General features: G+C 39.6%; 1 long non-coding RNA gene across 1 annotated transcript; it reads right to left on the bottom strand.

The window, feature by feature from the left end:
- LOC122241013 lies at positions 1 to 21,408 on the bottom strand. The gene is made up of 3 exons (XR_006220920.1): positions 21,269 to 21,408; positions 8,206 to 8,360; positions 1 to 76 (listed from the first exon to the last, which is right to left on the bottom strand). It is a non-coding gene; the product is annotated as an uncharacterized LOC122241013 (long non-coding RNA).
- Between the last annotated feature and the right edge of the window lie 5,349 nt (positions 21,409 to 26,757).

The raw sequence follows: 26,757 nt of genomic DNA, 5'->3' as shown, positions 1-26,757 counted from the left end.
CAATTGTTTATATCTATGTCTCCTCCAAGACAGTGAGCTCTTGTGGACAGGAAGCAGGTCATATTCATCTTTATATCTGTGGAATTCAACAAACGTGTGCTTACATATGTTCCTGATTGAATGAATGAATTTAAAAGGAGGCTAAGGTAAACAGACAGAAAATCACCTTGACAAATCAAAAAGAATATGGAAAATCACATTTTACTGGGGGGATTTTACAGATGGAGATGGCAAATGTGACAGAGTCAAGGCTATAAAGTCACCAACCTTTTTTTTTTCCCCACCTGAACACAAAGGAACACAATATTTTTTTTTATAAAAAAAAATTTTTGTTTAATGTTTATTTTTGAGAAGAGAGAGAGAGAGAGAGACAGCGCATGAGTGGGGGAGGGGCAGAGAGAGAGGGAGACACAGAATCCAAAGCAGGCTCCAGGTTCTGAGCTGTCAGCACACAGCCCAACACGGGGTTCAAACCCACAAACTGTGAGATCATGACCTGAGCCAAGGTCAGACGCTTAACTAAGCCACTCAGGCCCCTAGGAAGACAATATTTTCCAGACTTCTCAATCGTGATGGGGTCAAATGAAGCCATATGGGATCATGTGATTAGTTATGACCCATGGGACATGGGTCAAAAGAATGTAGGCTACTTCAGGGCAGCCCCTAAAGTCGGTCTCCACTTAGATTTTCTGCTCCATTTTTTTCTTTTTTCTCAACAATCTTAGAGGTCACAAATCAAAGACATGGTGTTATGTAACAGAAAGATCTGGGTACATAAATGTCTTCATGTCATTAACCACCTCCCTCCCTACCACTTTCATGAAGACTGTGATATAAGCAAACATTAAACTTTTATTATATTGAGCTCTTGAAATGTTGGGATTGTTTATTACAGTAGTTAAGCCTGACTAATACAGAAAAGGATGGCTTTCCAGGCAGAGGGAGCCACAGGAACAAAAGCAAAAAGGAAGGACAATAATATCAAATGGTTGCAAAGTGTAAGAAAGAAAAGAGTCAGAAGAAATCAAACCTAATGAAACACCCAGTCAGAGGCCAGGAGGGCTTTGATTGATGAACTAATCTGAAAGCAAACGAAGAGCAGTAATTTTCCAAAAGTGACACAATCAAAATAGTATTTTAGGAAATCTAGATGGCAGCAGTGTCATCTGGATAAAACTTTTAGTTCTTTGGATGGGATAAAATCACAACTCAAGTTAAATTATCGGAAAAGAGAATTTACTGACTCCCATAACTAAAAAGTCAGGCATAGTTGGATTGAGGGTTTCAATAAGACTCTGAACTCAGTCTCTCCCTGGATTACTCAGCTTTCCCCTGTAATAGTTTATTCTATTATCTATTATCTCTTATGATAGTCATGATGTTTCCCAGTAACTCCAATCTTATTTTCTATTAGCATCAAGTCCAGCAGAATAAGATTCTCTTTTGTAACTCAGAAGTGAGTTTATTTTTAGAGAACATGATTAATATGCACAGCTCAAAATAATCACTGTGCTCAGGTCCAGGTCACAGGCTCTTGGCTGCCAGAGAATAGAAACTGTTGGGGAGGAAATGTTTTTCCTTTTTTTCCCTTCTACATTCTTTGATTGATATAATAATTAAATTGACATAAGACAGATCAAATGGAGAAAAACAAATTTAATTTCATACCTACAGGAGCTCATAAAAATGAGACTCAAAGAAGTAACCAAAGCAGATAGCTCTTATACCTTTCAGACAAAGAAAAAATAAACTTGTGAAGAATTGACAAGACAAAGAAGTTGGGGTTTGGAGTAGCACATTAATGAAGCAGTAACAAGGCTTGTTTATACAGCCTTGTCAGACCTGAGTTTCCTACCTTTGATAATAAGGATGCTTTCTGGATAGAAGGCAACTTGTGAGAACAGGGAGAGTAGTCTTTCCATGAAGAATTCATGTCCTGCTTTCAGGGGGACAAAGGACAGTCAGGGTGTCCTTCTGGTACCATCTATTTCAGTAACTTTAACTCAAAATAATCAATATGCCAAAGAGGCATATTTGAGAAAAGCCTGCTCTGAACCCCACCATAACCCATTATATCTATTACTTATTACAGTAGTAATGCTGTGTAACAAACAACTACACAGCTTCAAAAGCCTCCAATAATAAGCATTATTGCTCACATGCCTGGGGGAGAGCTGGGAGTTGGCTATAGGAAGGCTCTGGTCCCTTTCGTGAACCTCCATGGCACAGCAGGAGTGCAAAAGAAGAATCAGAAACATGCAAATCTTCTTGAGGCTTTGATTCACTTTCCCATAAGGCTATAGGCCAAAGAAAATCACATAGGTTGGGGAAATGAATTTCAACTTTATAGGAGAAACCCCAAAGTTACATACTAACGGGTGTACTACAAAGAAGGATGAAGGACTTAGACCACTAAAGCGAACCATCTACCACAACCCTGGATACCCTATGGGCAGAATGGGAGAGAGATGCTATTCCAAGGAAAACATGAATGCTATTAATGGAAAAAGTGATGAATAGATTCGGGTTAGCAAAGTCAATAGATGACTACTTCTGGCTGACAGACCACAGTAGAAAGCAGAGTGTAGGAAAATAGATATGGTATTTGTTTCCCAGGGCTGCTATAATGTATTGCTACAAACGGGCTGGCTTAAAACAACAAAAATCTAGTCTCTCACAGTGTTGCAAGTCCAGGAGTCTAAAATCAAGGTCTCAGCAGGGCAATGCTCCCTCCGTGGGGTCTGAGAAGAAATTTTCTTTGCCTCTTCCAGTGTCCAGTGGCTCTTGGCACTCCTTGGCTTGGGGCTACAAAACTCCAATGGCTGCTTCTATCTCCACTTGGCCTTTTCCTCCATATGCCTTCTCCTTTCCCCGTACAAAAAACTTAAAAGATAACTTTACAAAACAAAGGAGGGGTGTGTGCCTGGCTGGCTTAGTCTGTATAGCATGTGACCCTTGATCTCAGGGTCATGAGCTCAAGCCCCATGTTAGGTATGGGACCTACTTAAAATAAAATTTTAAAAATTTAAAAAAACTTTATTTTTTTAGAGCACAGTTTTAGGTTCACAGCAAAACTGAGAGGAAGGTACAGAGACTTCCCATATATACTCTGCTCCCAAACATGCTTAGTCTTCCGCAGTATCAACATTCCACACCAAAGAGGTACGTTTGACAAACCTACATTGACACATTATAATTACCCAAAGTTAGTTTACACCACAGTTCACTTTTGGTATTGTATATTCTATGGGTTTGTCCAAATGTATGATGCCATATATCCATCATAATAGTATCATACAGAGTATTTTTGCTGCCCTAGGGAGCTTCTGAACTCCATCTATTTACCCATCATCCCCTCCCCGAACCCTTGGCAACCTAGCGACCACTGATCTTTTATTTTCTCCATCGTTTTGCCATTTCTAGAATGTCATATAGTTGGAAACTTACAGCATATGGCCTTTGTAGACTGGCTTATTTCACTTAGTAATATGTATTTAAAGGTCCTCTGTGTCTTTTCAGGCTTGATAGCTCATTTCCTTTAGTACTAAATACTATTCTATTGTCTACATGTGCCCTGGTTTATTTATCTATTTACCTACCGAAGGACATCTTGGTTGCCTCCAAGTTTTAGAAACTATGAGTAAAATTGTTCACATTCATGTGCAGGTTTTTTGTGGACAATAAGCTTTCAGCTCCTTTGTGGATAAATACCAAGAAGCACGATTGTTGGATCACATGGTAAGAATATGTTCAGTTTCATAAGAAACTGTCAAAACTGTCTTCCAAAATGGCTGTACCATTTTGAATTCCCACCAGCAATGAGTAAGAGTTCTTGTTGTTCCATAACCTCATCATTTAGAGATATTGGGGTTTTAGAAGTTGGCCATTTTAGTAAGTATGCAGGTATATCTCATTGTTTTAATTTAGGCACTTTTCATTAGATTCAAGGTCCACTAGTTAATCCAGAATGATGTCATTTTGAGATCCCTAATTCCATCTGCAAATTCTCTTTTCCCAAATAAGGTCACATTCACAAGTACCAAGGGTTAGAACTTGGAAATATCTTTTTGGGGGCTACAATTCAACTCACTACAGATGCTATTATAAAGGGTCCAATAAAGATAAAACACAAACTAACTGGGGCACCTGGGTGGCTCAGTCAGTTAAGTGTCTGACTTTGGCTCAGGTCATGATCTCACAGTTCGTGGGTTCAAGGCCTGCATCAGGCTCTGTGCTGACAGCTCAGAGCCTGGAGTCTGCTTCAGATTCTGTTCTCCCTCTCTCTCTCTGCCCCTCTCCCACTCATGCTCTGTCTCCATCTCTCTCTCAAAAAATGAATAAACATTAAAAGAAACTTTTTAAATACAAACTAATACAGAGTGTTTAGTAGTAGAAATGTGAAGAAAGCAATGTCTGAAAAATGTTAGAAGTAGAATCATTAGTATTTTATGACTATATTTAGAAGTGAGAGAAATTGGCCCAATGATTCAAGCCTAAGTGGACTGGAGAACAGTGGTACATCAGACTCGGATAAGTTTCAGGGTAAGGGAGTGAAGGAAACAATAAATTTTATTTTAAACATAGTGTATAGATGGGTGAAGAAAAAGAAAATAAAACTGAAATGGAGGGGGATAAATCGAAGATGTTCATCTAGCTGAGTCTGAAGTACAAAAACTTTCCTTGAAAACCAGAATTTTCAGAAGTTGTACTCTGAATTTCATCTCAGGTCTTTATAGCCAACTCTTCATCATACTCATTACCTTTATTGCAAAGATACCTTCCGGTATCTTGGAGGATGAGTTTCTAGAAAAATCATTAGTATTTTGTTCCTATTAACAGGAACAATTATGCTCTACCAGTATCATAAAATCTTGAAGCGCTCAATATCATGTGATGTTTTCAGGATATCAATACAATCAATATTATCAAGAAAATAATACAATTCAATTCAGGGTTTGTGCCCTGTTTATTTGGTTAGCATCTGATTCCCTTTAAATGAGTAGATCAAAGTAGAGATTCTATTGTGAATCTCTACTAAGCAGGATGTTTCCTTTTAACCAGAATATCTCTACCCAATGACCATCAAGGTAAGTGGTGATCTGATATTATCTTTCTAAAAATAGATGTCTTTAGTTAGGATAGCTTTCTGCATTCTATGGTTAAAACCTGGAGCTGTTTCTTGTGTCAGATTTTCTTTTCTCTCTTCTGCAGGTTCGATTACAGCCTATACTTTTTAGTTCTACCCTCAAAGCAGTAGATCAACTTGCTTCTAGAGAACTTACCAATACCGGTAATTTAGAGAGATTAAGAGGAAGAATACGGACGGGCCCATTGTTGTGGGATACAGAATCAGACAAACTGGGCCACTTGCTGGCTAGGTGACTTTCGAGGAATTACTTATCTTTCTGTGCCTCAGTTACATCAGAATACTTCTGCTTTTCATGTTTTACCAAAGGGATATCAAACTCAGATGCTTTCTTAATCAGCAAAGTGAATATCAGAAAGATATTTTCACAGGTAAAATTAATGACTTGCTGGTCATCATAATTGTTATTCAGATTATCACTGGGAAAATTCGTGGTGTTCAAGATACATGATTGGCTGAAATATATCATACATGCTTCCCACACTTAACAAAGAGCTAGGTTTTTTTTTTTATTTTGTAGTATGAACTGTTTTGTGCTTGCCTGCAAATACATGTTTAATAAATGTCTGTGTAAGGGGTAAAATTTTGTCTGAGACTTGCTTTTACTATAATCTGTCATCAAAATGTGGGGAAATGGACAACCTTCACCCACCTCAAACTTTTCCGTGGTTACTATTATCTGACAAAAAGAATCTTAAGGGTTGTATGTGGCCAAATAGGCTTAAGTCCATTTATAGTAGTAGTTATGTTGAGTAAATGTTAAGCAATTAGTTCCTAGTTTCAAAAATCATAAGAGACCATATTTAGTAACCCCCAGGAATAATAATTTTAGATGGAGAGCCAATATTTGCTGCTATTATAATTTTTAATAGACTTTAATTCCAGCAATTTAAATATATTATTTGTGACTGAAGTTCACTACAACAGGTACAGTAAAATATTTCGGCTTTTAAGAGCTAAGCAAAAAATACACATGGCTAAATGTATCAGTTGACTGTATTCTTGTTTAAATTCTAAAATCTGGGATCATAAGAATGGAGTATAAACTTAATGGAATAATGAGTTCTTGCATAACTCCCAAGGACCGGGAAAATCATCCTCCATAATAAGAAGAAAGTTCAAAGAAATTAAAAAAGGAAAGAACTCTTATTTTTTTCCCACTGGGATTAAATTATTAAACTCTAGGGATGTTTCTAGTACAACTCTGATTTTGTAATAGTGTACTAGGAGAAAGGTGATCTCTAAAGCAATTTTATACAGCTTTGGATCAAGGTATGTATGTCCTTCATAACTTAGGTTAAACTTTGAGATACATAAATAGATCTTATTTAATTGAGTGAACCTTCAAATGTAATTACCTTCAAATTTATGGCTTGCTTTATAGATCATGAAGATGCTTTGCTAAATATTCCAGAAGGTAAATACCTTTAGACTGAAAAAATGGGACAGTATTTATCAACTCTTTGACTGTCAGTTTCAACAGGTAACATTGTGCCAGAATTTTCATTAGCTGCAAAGATGATATATTGCAGCACAGATAAAGCGTATTTCCACCCAGAAGTATCTGGGTGAAAATTCACAATGCAATTGTTATTTAGTCTCCCTCTCTCTCTCTCTCTCTCTCTCTCTCTCTCTCTCTGAATAATAAAAGAAAACCATTTTCACCCTCTGGGTAAATAAAGAAAACTCTGGCATTTCTCACTGCTGGTTTGCCAAGGCAATATTCACCACCAATCTGGAGAGTCTACCCAGCTTGTGACGGAGACAACAGCAAATTGCAGACCTCAAGCAACCAGCCAGAGTTCAGGAAGTTCAGGCAAAACGTTGCATTCTCTGAAAGCATAGGGTGTCTCTTGTGGCTTCTGTAAGCTTTGGGGCTGTTTCTCCTCCATGAGCACTGGTAATGAAATTTGTCCTGGGATACCAAGCAGCCTGGAGCCTGCTTCAGATTCTGTCTCTCTCTCCCTCTCTCTCTCTCTCTCTCTCTCTGCCCCCCCTCCCCCAGTCATACTTTGTCTCTCTCTCTCTCAATCTCTCTCTCTCAAAAATAAAACATTAAAAAAAAGATACTCTTCAGATCAAATATAAAATAATAAAATAATCTTAGTCACTCCATTTGTATAGATTTATAAACAGACAGCGAGTGACTGAAGTTAGAGAAGCTGGCTTTTCCATCAGTCCAGAAAAGGACCATGTGGACCTGATATTTACAAACAGGTATCAGGACAGAAACATATGCAATCCCTATACCTCACTTACCCTCTAATTAAGAGACATGGCATACACAATTCTTAAACATATAAGACAGTGTATCTTTGTATAATCTCTAATAAGTACTATTAAGAGAGAGAGAGCTAAATACAGTTAAGGAGATGTTTTTTCCTTCATATACTCCAAAGGGTTAAAGATTCTTATATTTCAATTGGAGAACTGGTGGTAATTTTTTCTTCTTCTTTAAACTTGTAGTTTTGTGGGTTTGTTTTTTTTTAGTGTTTTTAGGAGTTTCTCTGCCTTTTTTTGTATTCCAAAATATAGATATTTCTCAAGGATGAGAATAGTTGCAAGTTATTGAGCGCTTACTATAATCCTGCCATTGTTCTAACCACTTCATCCTCTTTTTCTGAAAAATCCTCCCAACAATTCCATGATATAGACACTGTTATTCTTCATTTACATGTAAGTGGAAGTTAAGAGAATTATGCTGTATCTACTAAGTCCATGCCACCTCTGAGGTGACCTGTGTCAATCAGACTGTGTACAAAGGAGCCTTAAGAAAATTGAAGCAAGGAGTGCCTATGTGATTCACTAGATTAAGTATCAGACTCCTGATTTTGGCTCACAGTCATGAGATGGAACCCCATTGGGCTCCTCTCCCTCTCCCCCTCCTGCGTCCCATGCACGCTCACGATTTCAAGATTTCTCCGTCTCTCAAAAAAAAAAAAAAAAAACCCAAGCAAGCCAGAGAGGTTTCCCAACATCTGGTAGATTCCAGTGAGCCCTATCCTTGCCACGCCTTCCCTTGCATCTGTCTTAATCATGAGATATCAATCTCATCTTACCTCTTATTCTTGGCTCCACTTCCTGGACTTTACTGCTGTCTGACTTGTGATCCTGTGACTTTGATGTATTTATTGTCATAGCTAAATAAATTTGAAAGTTTCCAGAGAGTTTAACAGCCCATCTGTCCCTTCATGGTCTGTAATCTTGGGTTTTCCTTTAAAATATTAAAATATGAAATATAAAATATCTGTTCCCCTAAAGGCAAATAAAGCTTAAAGTCTAACATTCAAAGTGGTTGTTTATACCATATCAGAATATTTAACCAGGATTATTGCTCAATTTTAGAATCTGGACAAATGAAAGTCTTTTGCACCTTAGCTTACATTTGTTTTATCTTGAAAGATCCCTAGTGTTGGTTGCAAACTCTCAGATGAAGGACAAGCAAAGGGCAGCATTTTCTCAAATGATATTAGTAATGGAGGCTTACTTTAGCTTTCTCTAAAATGGGAACAAGCTATGGAAAGAAATCAACACAACAGAGACTTAAAGCTAGCGCCCGTAACCCTTGCTCACCCTCACAATACAAGGGTTAACTAAAGTGACCAGTAGACACTGGCCTAAATATCTGAAACTAGAAGAAGCAGCTTTCCAAATGAATGAGGGCTAACTCAGTTGGAAGGAAGGGGCAGTTTCTATGGGTTTTGTTTCCCTACCAACTTGGGAAGAGGATGGCCTCTCCTAAGGATGAAGGTAAGGAAAAACAGTAATGATGTTACTATGAACTGGGCTCTTATTGCTGCCAGACTGGATGCTACCCATGTTTTGCCTTGTTTTAGCCTCAGAATAACCCTGTGAGGTAGACACTATTAATATCTCCATTTTACAAATAAGGAAACAGAGGCATGGAGGAGAGATTAATTAACTCAAGGGAGAGGTTTCCAACTTCAGTCTTGAACTGTGGAATGTTATATGCCCATGATTTTTCCACTAGCCCATAAAAATAAAGTGGGAAAAAGAGGCAAATCAAGTAGGCCACCCACAGTGTCAGTTCCCTGCTCTGGACTGTTACCTTACTCCTACATTTATCATGCTCTGTCTTACATTTTAAATTATCTTATACCAGTCTTATTTTCATAATTGTATTCCAAGATCTTTGAAAGCAGATATTTTATCTTGTACAATATTGTACCCTTAACATTAGGAGGAACCCAACTAGTATTTACTGAATAAGAGAATAAATAAATGAATGAACTCTACTCTCCTAGGTCTTAGGGACTCTACCTCCTACTACATCAAATCTAAATTGGTGTGATATTTAGTAATAATAAAAATACTGGCCAACAGTAACTGAACTGAATAGCTACAATGCAGCAAACGGCTCTGCAATACCCTTCACATAAGCATCAGAACTTAATTCCCACAATGACAACAGGCAACTGGTAAGGAAGAGAGTTAGGATTAAACCCAGGTGGTCTCATGCCCAAATCCATACAGCAAGCCTATGTCCCAGGGTGCCTCCCAGCCACTACTTATCTGATGAACCTGAATTCCTACTTCTTCCCAATATCCATCCTCCAGACTGTCCTTCCTTTCTAGAAGCCTTCCTAGTTTTGTTCCAAGCTCCTCTAGTGCCCTGATCTTTCATTCCCTTCTGTTAATTACTAAAGCTCTAAATTCAAGGTATATGCACTAACTGGAACATTCCTTGATTACTCTGGCCCTAATTTACATTTCAATTAATAAAAGTATGCTAACCTGCCAGTAGAACTCTCAAGTAAAAGATGTGACTTATTCCTGCCAAGGAGATATAAACGGCTCAAAGTATTCATGAAACACTGGGCAATTTGACTAAATCATTTCTGCATTCAGAAGCACATTTGATCTTAATTCACAAAATGAAACACAGGAACTTATGAAATACTACCTTTGTGATGGAGAAACCTGGTGAACATCAACTTAACCAAGTTAAGATATTAAAATTAAGGTGGTTCAGACAAGAGAGATCCAACATGGCGGAAAAGTAGGGGGACCCGGAGTTCCCTCGTCCCTCAAACACAGCAGTGTTGATGCCAAAGGACCTTGAATTCCAAGAGTCCGGGCTGTAGAGGGACAAAAATGTCTCCAGGGGCCCACTGGGACAACCTGGTGGGCCATAGGTGTGTGATTGCAAACTGGGAGAGATAAAATGGGTGGCATAGGCATGAAGGGGAGGGATCCCCTTCTGTGGAGAGACACAGGGAAGAGAACAAGAGGCTGGGGAGTGTACATCTGTATCTGAACAAGTGAAAAACCATGGACTAGGACAGAAAGATCCAATCTCTAACTGCGGGGCTTCCTCCAGACTGGGGCCAGCTGCTCAGTTTGCATACCTGGGGAGGAGGGGAGCCAGTCCTGGGCTATGACTAGTTCAGAGGCATAGTCTGCAGTGGGAGAAAGCAATCCCCTCCCTGGAGTGCTGTGAGAAGAAGGTATAAAACCGTTCAAAGGACAAAGACTGCCTGCACCCGCCAGCAGAGACCATATATGGGCAGCGGCAGCATGGAGAGGCACTCCCCCTGGTACTGGGGCGCACGGAGTGGGACCCTTTAAGACATTGGGGTTTTAAGCCCAGTCGAGCACCAGGGAAGCACGAGAGTCAGCGGAGTTAGACAAACTGCCTCATTCATGCCCACGGCACTGCAAGGACAGCCAGAACAGAGTGGTTTGGGACACCCGATCCGTAGAGGAGAGACTGGGATTTCACCATTTTTCTCCCCATCACCAATAAGGTGGGATCTCAGGGAATGGAAAGAGGGCCCACAGGGGAGGCAGGACCAGCCTACACCAAACCACAACCCTCTGTGCCTGGGAACTGCATTGCTACTGGAGCGGAATTGATGCTGACGAACCAGACAGCCCCTCCTCCAGACTAGCAGTGCCACTGGTTGCAAGGCACCCAGCAGTTTTTCATTTCCTGATTTAATTATTGGACAATTCTTATTATATATATATATATATATATATATATATATATATATTTTTTTTTTTTTTTTTTTTTTTTTTTTTTTTTTTTCCTCTTCCTTTTCTCCCTATTTCTTCCCTTCTCTAGTCTGGTTATCCTGGTTATTGGTTTGTTTAAGCAGACATATTTAATCTATTCTCTTTATACCTGTTCTGTATCTCCTTTATTTTCCCATCTCTCTCTCTCTGGATTAAGCCATAGATTTTCTTTGCCTGGTCAATTTTATTTTCTTTTCTTTTTCCCATCCCTGTCATAACTCTCTTTGTCTGGGCTTGAAAAATGCATAGAAGACAGCAGAGAATCTATTGCTTCAGAGATCAAGGAACTAAAATAGTAAATGAGTAAATACTAAAATAGTAATGATGAATTAAAAAAGCTGTAAATGAGGGGCACCTGGGTGGCTCAGTCAGTAAAGCATCCGACTTCGGCTCAGGTCATGATCTCATGGCCTGTGAGTTTGAGCCCCACATCGGTCTCTGGGCGGACAGCTCAGAGCCTGGAATCTGCTTCTGATTCTGTGTCCCTCTTTCGTACTGTCACTCTCCCGCTCGTGCTCTGTCTCTCTCTCTCTCTCTCTCTCAAGAATAAATAAACCATTAAAAAAATTCAAAAAAACAGGACGAGAAGGTTATTTTAAAAAAAGCTGTAAATGAGGTGCAAAATAAACTAGAGGCAGTGACAGCGAGGATTGAAAAGTGAGAGGGGAGAATAGGTGAAACAGAAGATAAAATTATAGGAAAAGATGAAGCTGAGACAAACAGAGATAAAAAAAATTCTGGACCACTAGGGGAGAATTAGAGAACTAAGTGATTCAATGAAATGGAATAATATCTGTACCATAGGAGTTCCAGAAGAAGAAGAGAGAAAAAGGGGCAGAAGGTGTACTTGAACAAATCATAGCTGAGAACTTCCCCACTCTGGGTAAGGAAACAGACATTGAAATCTAGGAGGCACAGAGAACTCCCTTTAGACATAACTTGAATCAATCTTCTACATGACATATCATAAAAACGGCAAAATCAAAGATAAACAGAGAATTCTGAAAGCAGCTAGGGACAAACATGCCTTAACACACAAGGGCAGACACATAACAGTAGTAGCAGACCTATCTACTGAAACTTGGCAGGCCAGAAAGGAGTGGCAGGAAATATTCAATGTGCTCAATATGAAAAATATGCAGCCAAGAATCCTTTATCCAGCAAGTCTGTCATTCAGAATAGAAGGAAAGATAAAGGTTTTCCTAGACAAACAAAAACTGAAGGAATTCATCACCACTAAACCAGCCCTATAAGAAGAGATCCTAAGGGGAACTCTGAGTAGAATGTTGCAAAGACCACGAAGGACCAGAGACATCACTACAAGCATGAAATCTACAGATAACACAATTACTCTAAATCCATATCTTTCAATAATAACACTGAATGTAAATGGACTAAATGCTCCAACCAAAAGACGTAGAATATCAGAATGGATTAAAAAAAAAAAAAAGACCCATCTATTTGCTGTCTACAAGAGACCCATTTTAGACCTGAGGACACCTTCAGATTGAAAGTGAGGGGATGGAGAACCATCTATCATGTTACTGGAAGTTAAAAGAAAGCTGGAGTAGCCATACTTACATTAGGCAACCTAGATTTTAAACTAAAGGCTGTAACAAGAGATGAAGAAGGGCATTATATCATAATTACGGGGTATATCCATCAAGAAGGACTAAAAATTATAAATGTTTAGGCACCAAATTCAGAGGCACCCAAATATTTAAAACAATTAATCACAAACATAAGAAATCTTATTGGTAAGAATGTGGTAATTGCAGGGGACTTTAATACTCCACTTACAACAATGGACAGATCATCCAGACAGAAAATCAACAAAGAACCAATGGCCCTGAATGATACACTGGACCACATGGACTTGACACAGATATATTCAGCTTTTCATCCTAAAGCAGCAGTATACACACTCTTCTCGAGTGCACGTGGAACATTCTCCAAGATAGATCACATACTGGGTCACAAAACAGCCCTCAACAAATATAAAACAATTGAGATCATACCATGCACATTTTCAGATCACAGTGCTATGAAACTCGAAATCAACCACAGGAAAAGTTTGGAAAACCTCCAAATGCATGGAGGTTAAAGAACATCCTACTAAAGAATGAATGGATCAACCAGGAAATTAAAGAAGAAATTTAAAAATATATGGAAACAAATGAAAATGATATCACAACAGTCCAACCCTTTGGGATGCAGCAAAGGCATCCTAAGAGGAAAATACATTAAAATCCAGCCCTATCTCAAGAAACAAGAAAAATCCCAAATACAAAATCTAACAGCTCACCTGAAGGAACTAGAAGCAGAACAACAAAGAAACCCCAAGGCCAGCAGAAGAAGAGAAATAATAAAGATCAGAGCAGAAATAAACAATATAGAATAAAAAAAAAAAGTAGAACAGATCAATGAAATTAAGAGCTGGTTTTTTGAGAAAAAAAAAGAAAAAACAACAACACAAAACTGATAAACCACCTGCCAGGCTTCTCAAAAAGAAAAGAGAGAGGAACTAAATAGATAAAATCACAAATGAAAACGGATTTATCACAACAATCCCTCAGAAATTGTGGGGAATAAGCTTAGGAATTCCCTGAGCCTGCACTGATGAGTTAACAAGGCAAAAAGAATTACAAAGCCATAGGATGCTCATACCCAAGTTTGGGTGAACAAGATTAAGTAAATAAGTATAGAGAGGGTGGGGCAAAAGCCCCAGTATAGAGAAGGCAGGGCTGAGGCCCCAGGATAGAAAGGGTGGGGCAAAGGCCCCCATTACAGTATATGAGGTAAACAAGATTAGGTATGCAGGGCAAAAGTGTCCCCCAATTTAGTACTATAGCAGAAAGCTGCTTTCACAGGAAGGAAGGACCAAATTAGGCAAACAGGTAAATAGGGCTATAGACCCCTGAACTGCAGGTGAAGCTGCCCAGAGCAGAGCTGATTAGCAAAAGAAAAGGTGCCTTGTTAATGCTGAAGTTACTTGCTCTCTCTGTCTTATTCCCTAGGCTAGCTAAGATAAACAGAGGTGGTGCCTCATGTCTGCTGTAAACAACCTTCAGCCCAGCTGTCTGGCACCAGGATTTTGTTTTGTATTAACCCAAACCCCTAACCTCAAATATCTTCAAGATGCCCTTTCCCTCACATCCATGAATTAATGTTCACAGTTTCATTGTCTCTTTGTGCACGTCCATCACTATGTTTGTAAGCCTTATGATCCTAATAAAAACAGAGCAAGGACCCTTAATCAGGGCTCTTGTCTTTTCCCAGACATTAGTCATCTCTCGCATTTAATCCTGTGTCCCGCATTCTTGCTAGACAAGAAAGAACTTTAGACTTAGAGTCCAAGACAAGAAATACAAGCAATTATCAGAGAATACTATGAAAAAAAATTTTTTTTAATGTTTATTTATTTTTGACAGACAGAGACAGAACATGAGCGGGGGACGGGCAGAGAGAGAGGGAGACACAGAATCCGAAGTAGGCTCCAGGCACTGAGCTGTCAGCAGCACAAAGCCCAACGCGGGGCTCAAACTCACAGACCACGAGATCATGACCTGAGCCAAAGTCAGACGCTCAACCGACTGAGCCACCCAGGCGCCCCCTATGAAAAATTACATGCCAACAAACTGGACAACCTGGAAGAAATGGACAAATTCCTAGACACCCACACACTACCAAAATCAAACAGAAAGAAATAGAAAATTTGAACAGACCCATAACTAGTGAAGAAATTGAATTAGTTATCAAAACTCTCCCAACAAATAAGAGTCCTGGGCCAGATGGCTTCCCAGGGGAATTCTACCAGACTTAATACCTATCCTTCTCAAGCCATTCCAAAAACTAGAAATGGAAGGAAAGCTTCAGGATTCATTCTATGAAGCCAGCATTACCTTGGTTCCCAAACCAGACAGAGACCCCACATACAGGCCAATATCCCAAATGAACATGGATGCAGAAATTCTCAACAAGATACTAGCAAATAGAATTCAAAAGCATATTAAAAGAATTATTCACCATGATCAAGTGGGATTCATTCCTGGGCTGCAGGGCTGGCTCAATATTTGCACATCAATCAACATGATACATCACATTAATAAAAGAAAGTATAAGAATCATATGATCCTGTCAATAGATGCAGAAAAAGCATTTGACAAAATACAGCAACTTTTCTTAATAAAAACCCTCAAAAAAATCAGGATAGAAGGAACATACATAAACATTATAAAAGTCATATTTGAAAAGCCCACAGCTAATATCATCCTCAATGGAGAAAAACTGTGAGCTTTCCCCTTGAGATCAGGAATACAACAGGGATGTGCACTCTCACCACTGTTGTTTAACATAGTGTTAGAAGTCCTAGCATCAGCAATCAGACAACAAAACCAAATAAAAGGCATCAAAATTGGCAAAGAAGTCAAACTTTCACTTTTCGCAGACGACATGATACTCTACATGAAAAACCCGAAAGACTCCACCAAAAGGCTGCTAGAACTGATACATGAATTCAGCAAAGTCACAGGGTAAAAAATCAATGTACAGAAATTGGTTGCATTTCTATGCACCAATAATGAAGCAACAGAAAGAGAAATCAAGAAATTAATCACATTTACGGGGCGCCTGGGTGGCTCAGTCGGTTGAGCGTCCAACTTCGGCTCAGGTCATGATCTCACGGTCCGTGAGTTCGAGCCCCGCATCGGGCTCTGTGCTGACAGCTCAGAGCCTGGAGCCTGTTTCAGATTCTGTGTCTCCCTCTCTCTCTGACCCTCCCCCGTTCATGCTCTGTCTCTCTCTCTGTCTCCAAAATAAATAAACATTAAAAAAAAAATGAAAGAAATTAATCACATTTACAATTGCACAAAGAACACTTGCATTTATACAATTGCATAAAATACCTAGGAATAAACCTAACCAAAGGGGCACTTGGGTGGCTCAGTCAGTTGGGTGTCTGACTTCGGCTCAGGTCATGATCTCACAGTTTGTGGGTTTGAGCCCTACATTGGGCTCTGTGCTGACAGCTTGGAGCCTGGAGCCTGCTTTGGATTCTGTGTCTCCCTCTCTCTGTGCCCGTCTCTCACTCATGCTCTCTGTCTCTCAAAAATAAATAAAAATGTTTTAAAAATTAAAAAAACACTAACCAAAGATATAAAAGATCTGTATGTTGAAAACTATAGAAAACATATGAGAAAAATTGAAGAAAACACAAAGAAATGGAAAAACATCCCATGCTCATGGATTGGAAGAATAAATATTGTTAAAATGTCAATACTCCCCGAAGCAATCTACACATTCAATGCAATCCCAATCAAAATTGCACTGGCATTCTTCTCAAAGCTAGGACAAACAATACTAAAATTTGTATGCAACCACAAAGAACCCCGAATAGCCAAAGTAATATTGAAGAAGAAAACCAAAGTGGAAGGCAGACTTCAGCCTCTACTACAAAGCTGTAATCATCAAGACAGTATAATATTGGCACAAAAACAGACACATAGACCAATGGAATAGAATAGAGAACCCAGAATTGGACCCACAAATGTATGGCCAACTAATCTTTGACAAAGCAGGAAAGGGTATCCAATGGTAAAAAGACAGTGTCTTTAGCAAATGGTGCTGGGAAAACTGGACAGCAACATGCAGAAGAATGAAACTAGACCACTTTCTTCCATACACAAAAATAAACTCAAAATTGATGAAAGACCTAAATGTGAGACAGGAAACCATCAAAACCCTAGAGGAAAAGCAGGCAACAACCTCTTTGACCTCAGCCTCAGCAATTTATTGCTTGACACATCTCCAAAGGCAAAGGAATTAAAAGCAAAAATGAACTGTTGGGACCTCATCAAGATAAAAAGCTTCCGCACTGCATAGGAAACACAACAAAACTAAAAGGCAACTGACAGAATGGAACAAGATATTTGCAATGACATATCGGATAAAGGGTTAGTATCCAAAATCTATAAAGAACTTACCAAACTCAACACCCAAAAAACAAATAATCCAGTGAAGAAATGGGCAGAAGACATGAATAGACACTTTTCCAAAGAAGATATCCAGATGGCCAACCGACACATGAAAAGATGCTCAACATCACTCATCATCAGGGAAATAGAAATCAAAACCACACTGAGATACCACCTCACACCGGTCAGAGTGGCTAAAATTAACAACTCAGGAAACAACAGATGCTGGCAAGGATGTGGAGAAACAGGAACCCTCTTGCACTGTTGGTGGGAATGCAAACTGATGCAGCCACTCTGGAAAACAGTGTGGAGGTTCCTCAGAAAAGTAAAAATAGAACTACCCTAATACCCAGCAATAGCACTACTAGGAATTTATCCAAAGGATACAGGAGTGCTGATTCATAGGGACACGTTTACCCCAATGTTTAGAGCAGCACTTTCAACAATAGCCAAATTATGGAACGATCCTAAATGTCCATCAATTGATGAATGGATAAAGATGTGGTTTATATATATAATGGAATACTACTTGGCAATGAGAAAAAATGAAATCATGCCATTTGCAACAACATGGATGAAATTGGAAGGTTTTTGCTGAGTGAAATAAGTCAGAAAAAGACATATATCATATGTTTTCACTCATATGTGGACCTTGAGAAACTTAACAGAAGACCATGGGGGAAGGGAAGGGGAAATAAAATAGTTACAAACAGAGAGGGAGGGAGGCAAACCACAAGAGACTCTTAAATACAGAGAACAAACTGAGAGTTGATGGTGGGGCAGGGGAGAGGGGGAAATGGGTGATGGGCATTGAGGAGGGCACTTGTTGGGATGAACACTGGGTGTTGCATGTAAGCGATGAACCACGGGAATCTACCCCCAAAACCAAGAGCACACTTTAGACACTGTATGTTAGCCAATTTGACAATAAATTATATTTTTGAAATTACCTGGCTGTATTCTTCAAAGAATGTTAATGTCATGAATTATCAGACAAAAGGAACTGTGCCAGGTGAAAGGATATTAGAGAGGCAAGATAACAAAATATTCTACATTGGACTTGTCAGTAAGTTCAGAAATAGCCAAATCAAACCAGTGAATCATTGAAGAAGTAATTAGTAAAAGTTACTTCCGCACACACCAAAAGTTCACAAATGGGAAGCACTCAAACCAAAACATAGAATAAGGCTTAGGGGTTTATTATTATAAAGCAGTTTAACAGTAGTGTACCCCACCCCCACCCCAATCTAGTTTTGCTTTCCACAGTTTCAGTTCCCCATGGTCATCTGTGATCCAGAGGCAGAGGATCTTCCTTCTGACAAATCGTCAGTAGCCTAACACTATGTCATGGTGACCACGTGATTCACCTCACTACATCTCATTACATAGACATCACAGGAAGAATGGTGAGTACAGTACAATGAGACAGTTTGAGAGATCATATGCACATAACTTTTTAATAGTACATTATTATAATTATTCTATTATTGTTGGTAATCTGTTACTATGCCTAACTCATAAATTAAGCTTTATCATAGTGAAGGAGGATTTCTGCTGTCCGCATTTTGACCTCACAGTTTCTAGTTGGGTTCTTCTTTCCAGTTTGTTTCTTGACTCAGGGAGAAGACCCTGGGGGTGGGTGCCCAGGTAGCTCAGTTGGTTAAGAGTCTGACTTCGGCTCAGGTCGTGATCTCATGGTTCATTAGTTAGAGCCCCACATCTGGCTGTCTGTTGTCAGAGCAGAACCTGCTTTGGATCCTGTGTCTCCCTCTCTCACTGCCCCTCCCTAGCTTGCACTATCTCTTTCTCTCTCTCTCTCTCTCTCTCTCTCTCTCTCTCTCAAAAATAAATAAACATTAAAAGAAAAAAAAAAAAGAAGACCCTGGGGCCGAAACATCCCCTGATGGGAATCCAAACTACCCTCTTAAGCAATAAGGCTGCCCTGAGCCAGCAAGACCTGACAAATAAGTTTGGATTAACTCTAAGACAATGATTGACTTGACTTTCACTGCCTACCCACATGGACCCACTCACCTTTGCCCCAGATTTTCCTTATATAAACCTGGAAGTATTTCAGCACTTTGAAGATAGTCTTTGAGACACTAGTCCACGGTCTTCCTGGTGTTGCCCTCACTGAAATACATTCCTTTCTTGTTTCACCACAGTTGGTTTCTCCACTTTTGGATTTCGTCAGCAGAGAATTGCTGAACCCAGTCTGTTTCAGACCCCAGAAGTCAGGTGCTTTTGCACCCCTGAATCCCAGGTACAATAGTATGTATAAAAAACATGGTATATACAGGGTTTCAGGCATCCACTATGGGGTCTTGGAACTTATCCCCAGCAGGTAAGTGGGGAAGCACTACTGTATGGTAAGGAAGACAGTGACTATTCTTCACAGTGGTTAGTTATTAGTTATAATATTGGGATTTTCTTAAATGAAAGGGAGTTGGTCCTCATATCAATCTTGGAAAAAGAGTTCAAGTTTTGCCAGCGATTTTCAGAGGCAGTAGGAATAAATGACCCAGGTCAAGTTAGTCTTGAAAATAAGCTACATTCAGTTTTATGACTGAACTGGTTTTGTGCACTCAGGCAATTTTAAGGGCTGATCTCCATTTTTTATTTTATCAGACTTCACTGTAATGGAAGGATATTATTAGAACACTTGTTGAAATTGGAATATGGACTGTAGATATAATTTAAGAATATTATATCAGGGTTCAGGGCACCTGGCTGGCTCAGTCAGTAGAGCATGTGACTCAATTTCAGGGTCGTAAGTTCAAGCTTCACAGTGGGAGTACAGCTTACTCTACAAAATAAGAATAATATAACTAAATAAAGAATATATATCAGGGTTAAATTTCTACATTGGATAACTGTGCTACAGTTATTAAGAGAACTCCTTTATTCTTAGGAAATATACACTAGAAGTGAACGGGACATGATGTATCCAATCTATCCACAAAGGAGCTAATTTTGATGAAAAATTAAGATGACCTAAAGTGCTCAAAAAAACTTTATTTTGAAAAACAAAAAAGTTCATTGAGGAAAAGAAGAGATAAAGGTGCAAAATAACAAGATTACATGTCAAAGGGGCAATCAGCTCACATTTCAAGGAGGTATGGCAAGTATCCAAAACAATTATTTAGTATTTTCACATTTGAAAATGGCTTATAGATCATTTAATGTTGTATTTCATTAAACACATAGATAATATCTTCCTAATCTCTTCATGTAAATGGAAATGTATAATGAAACCCATCTCCACAAACATCACTAATCACTGCCTCTAAAATTAGGAGTCTTGGGGTTTCTTCAATGATGTGGAGAACAAAGGCAAAAGGAAACGTAGATAAAAATAAATTTCCTTTTACCTGCAGCCCATTGACAAATACTTGACACAGAGTGTAACATTCCTCCAGGGACTCCCCCAGCTGTGTTAATGGTGATGCCTGGCTAGAGGGAAAAAGAACCTTAGCTTGACAATAGCCAGGCCTCCAGGATCCTGCAAGTCTTCTTTAACATATGAAAATCCTTTTGGAAATTTCCTTTGTCTTTACACGCCCCACCCCCCCCACTCCAAAGTATACAGTCAACTGCTCTTCACAATCTCAGTGCAGCTCTTTTTGTTCAAGGGTCCTGTCATGCTATAATAAAAACACCTTTTTGCACTGAAGACATCTCAAGAAATCTTTCTTGGCCATTGACTCTGGACCCCAACACTTCAAATCACCTCACTTACGTTACTGCATTTCCTAGGGATTTGGCAATAATTCTAAAACTCTCTAGAGAAATCTTGCCTTTGCCATCTACATGGGCATGCCTGGTCCTGCTCAGAGACTCAAAACATAGCCACAAAGTACCACAAAGGCCTGCTTGCTTCAGACAGCTCCCCCATAGGTCTGCCCCAAAACTTCCATTTCCTCTTGAGGCAAATGAATTTTTATCTTGTTCAGATCTTCTTGATCTGAAATATCACTATCAGAGCCAATTATTTGAGTTAGAAAAAATCTGATTGTTGTCAAATTGATTATTAAAGGCCATTATTAAAAGTCAGGATTACCTGAAAATGTGAATATGTGAGTGGAGGAGAATAAAAACAGCTTACACTTACAGAAAGTTCTATGCAGAGGCTTCAGCAACAGTGCCCTAGTCCGGGTCCTAGATGTGGTCCAGGTGAGATGGAGGCTGCAGAACTTGCCAAGGCAAGGCCAAGGATATCTCCTCACTAAGTTGGGCCTCCTGGTCAAGGACATGAAGATAAACTCCTTGTGATGTGGGAAAGAAAGGTAAATGAAAAATTAAATTTCCTTATAACCTATAGCCCATTGACAAGTCCTTGACACAGGCAGAGTGACCTTCCTCTAGGAGCTCAGCTGTCTCAATGATGACACTTCGCTAAGGGGCAAAATGCAATCTTAACATTATCCCAACCCCCCAGGGTCCTGTAAGTCCACTTTAACATATAAAAAGTCCTTTGGAAACTTCTTGTACCAAGATATAGGCTGGCAATCATACTCCAAGCTTATGGCCCACTGATATACTTCTGAAGGGTCTCATAACTAAGTTTTTACTAAACAGTAATAAATGACCTTTTCCTAACAACAGTTAGCCCCTCAAGGTCCCGGAAACCTTGTTTCCAAACTACCTTAGAGACTTATGCTGTCCCTACCCACCTCCCACCCTGAAAGTATATAATCAGTCACTCTTCATAACCTCAGTGCAGGTCTTTCTGCCCACGGGTCCTGTCCCCATGCTTTAATAAAACCACTTTTTGCACCAAAGTTGTCTCAAGAATTCTTTTTTTGGCAGTTGGCTCCAAAGGTCAACACTTCATACCATATCCCTTGGCGTTCTAACTCTTCTCCTTGCCTATTAAGGAGTTTGAGATCAACTTTTTTTCTGTTAATGTGTCTCTTTAAAGATTAGGGCCATGCAAAAGGAGACCTGCGCTGGCCAGTAGACTGAGCATTTGTCACCATCCGGAACTACAATGACCAAGTTGTTTCTGGGTGTTATGTGCTCCAAGGAGACAGCCTCTGCCACATGCTGGAGCATGGTCTTGGCCCACTTCTCTATGGACACAGGGCAGTGAGTGATGGGGTTTTGGTACAAAATGGTAATTTTATTAAAGCATGGGGACAGGACCTGTGGTCAGAAAGAGCTGCCCTGAGGTTGTGACAGGTAACTAATTATATACCCTCAGGTTGAGAGGGAGTTAGGGATGGAGTAAGTCTCTAAGGAATTTTGGAAGCAAAGTTTCCAGGACCTTGAGAAGGGAGGTGCTGTTAGGAAAACACCATTTATTGCCATTTAGTAAAACCTCAGTCATGAGACCCTTCAGATGTATATCAGGGGGCCATAAGCTTAGGCTATGATTGCCAGCATATATGTTACGGTAGTTGAGATAAAGGAAGTTTCCAAAGGAATTTTTATATGTTAAAGTAGACTTACAGGACCCTGGGTGGGGGGCGGTCAGGATAATGTTAAGCCAAGATTCCCTTTTGCCCCCAGCAAAGTGTCATCACGGAGGCAGCTGAGCTCATAGAGGGAAGTCACTCTGCCTGTTTCAAGGACTTGTCAGTGGACTGTAGGCAGTAAGGGAATTTAATTTTTCATTTGCCTTAGTTTCCCACCTCACCATGGCAAGCACTTAAACCCCTTTCCTTTGTTTTTGGGTGGCCAGGAGTATCCAAGGAATATCACACATATTCCACCTGCGAGGTGGGGAGAAGCAGGATTGCTGTCAGCCTATACTTTGCCCTCAGCCTGCCTTATGCTTCCTCCTCGCTATCAAACAAATAATGGTAAACCTGAGGTTGTATTGCTTGGGTAAATGCTGTCACTGCTCAAAAATTATATATATATATATATATATATATATATATATATATATATATATATACACACACACACACACACACACACATACAAAGGAAAATTATAGTTTTTGTGACTCTTGTTGGAAATATTGCTTGTCCTCTAATGTTTGTTCTTCCAGATTAAGGAAACTTTCTCTTAAGATACCTATGACTTACAAAAATGTGATAAAATATTCCTTTGTGAACAAAATAAAGCATTTAATTTTCTCCCTACCTGAACCCTCTGAAATTCAAAAGCTCTCAATAAGGATTCTTTCTTTCATGGTCATTACAGTTATTTGCATAAATTCAATAAGAATCTGTTCTCCTTGTAACAGTTCACCCTTGGAGGTACTGGTTATTTTACCAAGGGTTTGACTGGAATGTCATATTTGAGAGCAACATGCATAGACTCAGATATGACCAGACAGTTTTAAGGAACTAAGGTTGACTTTATGAAGCATGAAGCCAATAAAGCCCCTTGGAAATGTTGGTCTGATACCTCGCTTAGAGAGTTCCCAGCAGCCTTACTAGGTGAGTAAAGAAGGTCACTTCCCGGCAGGTGCAGGAACCTCAGGATACCTTGGGGACCTCATGAAGAGGAATTCACCCAATCCTATAGGTATTGCAGGCATGTCTGATGGCAAGTACTTGGCTTGGCTTCTGGCCTGGCGAGGCTACTAGAAGTTCAGTCTAGAGGTTCCTTATAAAAAGTTCCAGCAAAGCAAATTTTAAAAGATCTATATGACCAATCACTGTTCTTGATGAGCTGATGTAAATAATTAGGCTGAGTTTGTTAAAAGTGGACTCATTCTACAAATGTATTCATCTTGATTTGGCTCTCTCTGGAAATCAGGGTTACTAGAGAGAAAAATTATATTTCAATAACGCGCCTTTATGGATGTTAAATTCTAGTTCTGATTGCCTTTAAATGTTTGTTGTTTGCCTACACTAGACAACTTGAGGCAAACTTCAGAGAAATTGTCACAAAACTCATGTATAGACAATCTTTGTGCCTGTTGCTCTATGGGCCATTCAGACGGATCACCACAGACATTTGAATTACAAACCAGAAAACCCCATCTGATTCTTGCTGCCTGTTCTCAGTCTATCTGAGGATGCCTCAAGGTTAACATCTAAAAATCTCACTGGTAGAACTGACAGACACTGGGTTTATAATTTTGCTTTAACCATTAACCTGTATTTTTGTTTCTATAATTATCACTTACTAATCACCTGACTAAGCAAAACAGAATCTGTATGATGACTAACACTACCTATTACACAATGAAGGCCTTAAACGATTTTCAAAATAACATTATATTAATTATTCAACACTAAAATAACTCAAATGCATTAAACAATTCTTCAAAATAAAATGCCTTAGATATTTTACCTGTTGCACAGGTGGAATTTGTGGTCTCATAAAAACAAAGTGCTGTGTATACATTCAGATTACCACAGAAATATTTCTGAGTTTCTAACTGAAAAATACTCAAATTGGCACTTTAAATGATCCTTGTCTTTCCTTTAATAAGTGGTTGAACTCCTGGACCGAACTAAAGGAAGATTTTTGTCAACTATCAAAGGACTCTTATTTGGGCCTCTTTTTGTTACTTTAATCATGTTTTGCTGTTTTCTCCCATGACTCTCCACCTGGTGCTGAGACTCCTTCAATGCTATAACTTCAAGCCAACAGATGATCCTTTCTCCTCAAGAAAACTCCCATATGATATCCCCTCTAGATACTGCTCAGTTAGGCTTTTCTAACTCCTATTAAATTCTCAACTGACTAGCCTTGACCCTTAGGTAAGCCCATCTCTACGCCCTTATTGCAGCATGAAGATGCTACAGAAGATGAGACCTTCTGCCTTTAACAACCTTAAAGATTTAAGGGTCAAAGTTGTTCAGGGGGGGAAATGAGGTAAATAAAGGCAAGAAAAATGTAGTTTAAATTAAATTCCCTTCTAGCCTGCAACCCACTGATAGATGTCAGAGACCTGCAGCATGTAACACTCCCCAAGACCTTTATGGTTGCCATAATGCCTTAACGTTTACACTTCCTTAAAAACTAGGGGCACCTGGGTGGCTCAGTGCATCTGACTTCCACGCAGATCATGGTCTCACGGTTCCTGGGTTCGAGCCCAGTGTGAGTCCCTGTGCTGACAGCTCAGAGCCTGAAACCTGCTTCAGATTCTGTCTCCCTCTCTCTCTGCCCCTCCCCCACTCTCACTTTGTCTCTCTCTTAAAAATAAATAAACATTAAAAAAAAAAAACTAAACTAAAAGCAACCTTATCTTGAGAATAGCTAAATCTTCAGGGTCCTGTGAGACCCTACTTTCAGCATCCAGAAATTCCTTGGAGACCTAAGTTAGCTATACCCCCCTCTCTTCACAAACTTGAAAGTATTATCATCAGTCGCATCTCACAGTCCCAGTGCAGCGCTTTCTGCCCATAGGTCCTGTTTACGTGCTTTAATAAAATTACCTTTTTTGCACCAAAGATGTCTCAATAATTCTTTCTTAGCCGTTTTCTTGCAAACCCCACTTCAAATTTCATCACTGGTATGGCTAGCCTGGTAGTGCTTCCAGCTGGTAGTGCTTCCTCTGGAAGCACTAGACTCATCTGGGCCCAAGAAGCTGCTGAGGATAACTGATAGAGACAACAGCCACACCTACACCAAAGATTGCACTGCCACCACGGGCAATTTTGCCAAGGTCACCTTTTATGCCATCTCTAAGATCTATGGCTATCTCAACAAGACAGCCTCTAGAAAGTGGCCCCGTTCACCAAGTTTCCCTAACAGGAGTTCATGAACCTTCTAGTAAAACACAGAAGAGTCTCCATGCAGAGGATCCAGTCTCCAGCTGTTGCCACCACAGTGTTTTCAAAGGAGGTAATTAAAAGTGAATTAATAAGCCTATAAAAAAAATCACCTGTGAGATGTGTAACCATAGGATCCTGGACCTCATCATCAAATGTTATGATTCAAAATGTAGTGCTGCTGCTGCCTGATTCTCAGACCACACTGAGGCACTCTAAAGCAGTGTTGTATTATTTTTTTTCAGACGTTCAGCAAGATCATGCAGAAAAAGGTCTCTTATTGCCCCATACAGACAGGTAATTTGATCAGCCAATTACCATCTTGAAAAACCAAGTCTGGTCCCATGAAGCTTATAAATACCCGGCACAGACTCCTAATGGCGGAGGTCCTAAGACCACCAGCCAGCCAAGTCTAGAATTTTGGAAAGCCTGCACGGAGCCCGGTGCTTCCCTCAAGTCAACAAGTATTATTCACCTAATATTAATACCTGATCGGTATTAACTCCCTTTTTAGTTTTTAACTTCCTGATATTCTGCATTCAGTGAATAAGTTCTTGATTTCTAACACAAAATCTTGTTTTCACTTGCCCAAGTTCAGGCCTTGATAACTGTCCTTCACCAGTCGAATGGTCTAAATGGCCTCCCTTACCTCCTTAGAATTCCACTCGCCAAACCCTGTTTGGAGTTCAAAATCCTTCAGAGATTTCCCATCTCCAAAAACCAAGTTCGTAAATTTCAACAGCTCAGACTATCATCCCGTTGGAATGTTGGTTATTACACAGTATTTCATGACTTCTGTAAACTGGCATAGCAGGAATTCAAATCAAATACTACTTGGGTGGCTGCGACTCTGAAGAGGGGAGTGTTGCAACGCTGGGCTACGCTCCGCCCGCCTGCTCGAGGGCTGGCAGGTCTTCTG

This window comes from Panthera tigris, chromosome C1, assembly GCF_018350195.1.
Source record: "Panthera tigris isolate Pti1 chromosome C1, P.tigris_Pti1_mat1.1, whole genome shotgun sequence".
Taxonomy (NCBI): domain Eukaryota; kingdom Metazoa; phylum Chordata; class Mammalia; order Carnivora; family Felidae; genus Panthera; species Panthera tigris.
The sequence above is the reverse complement of the archived record's forward strand: the minus strand, read 5'-3'. Positions and strand labels throughout refer to the sequence as shown.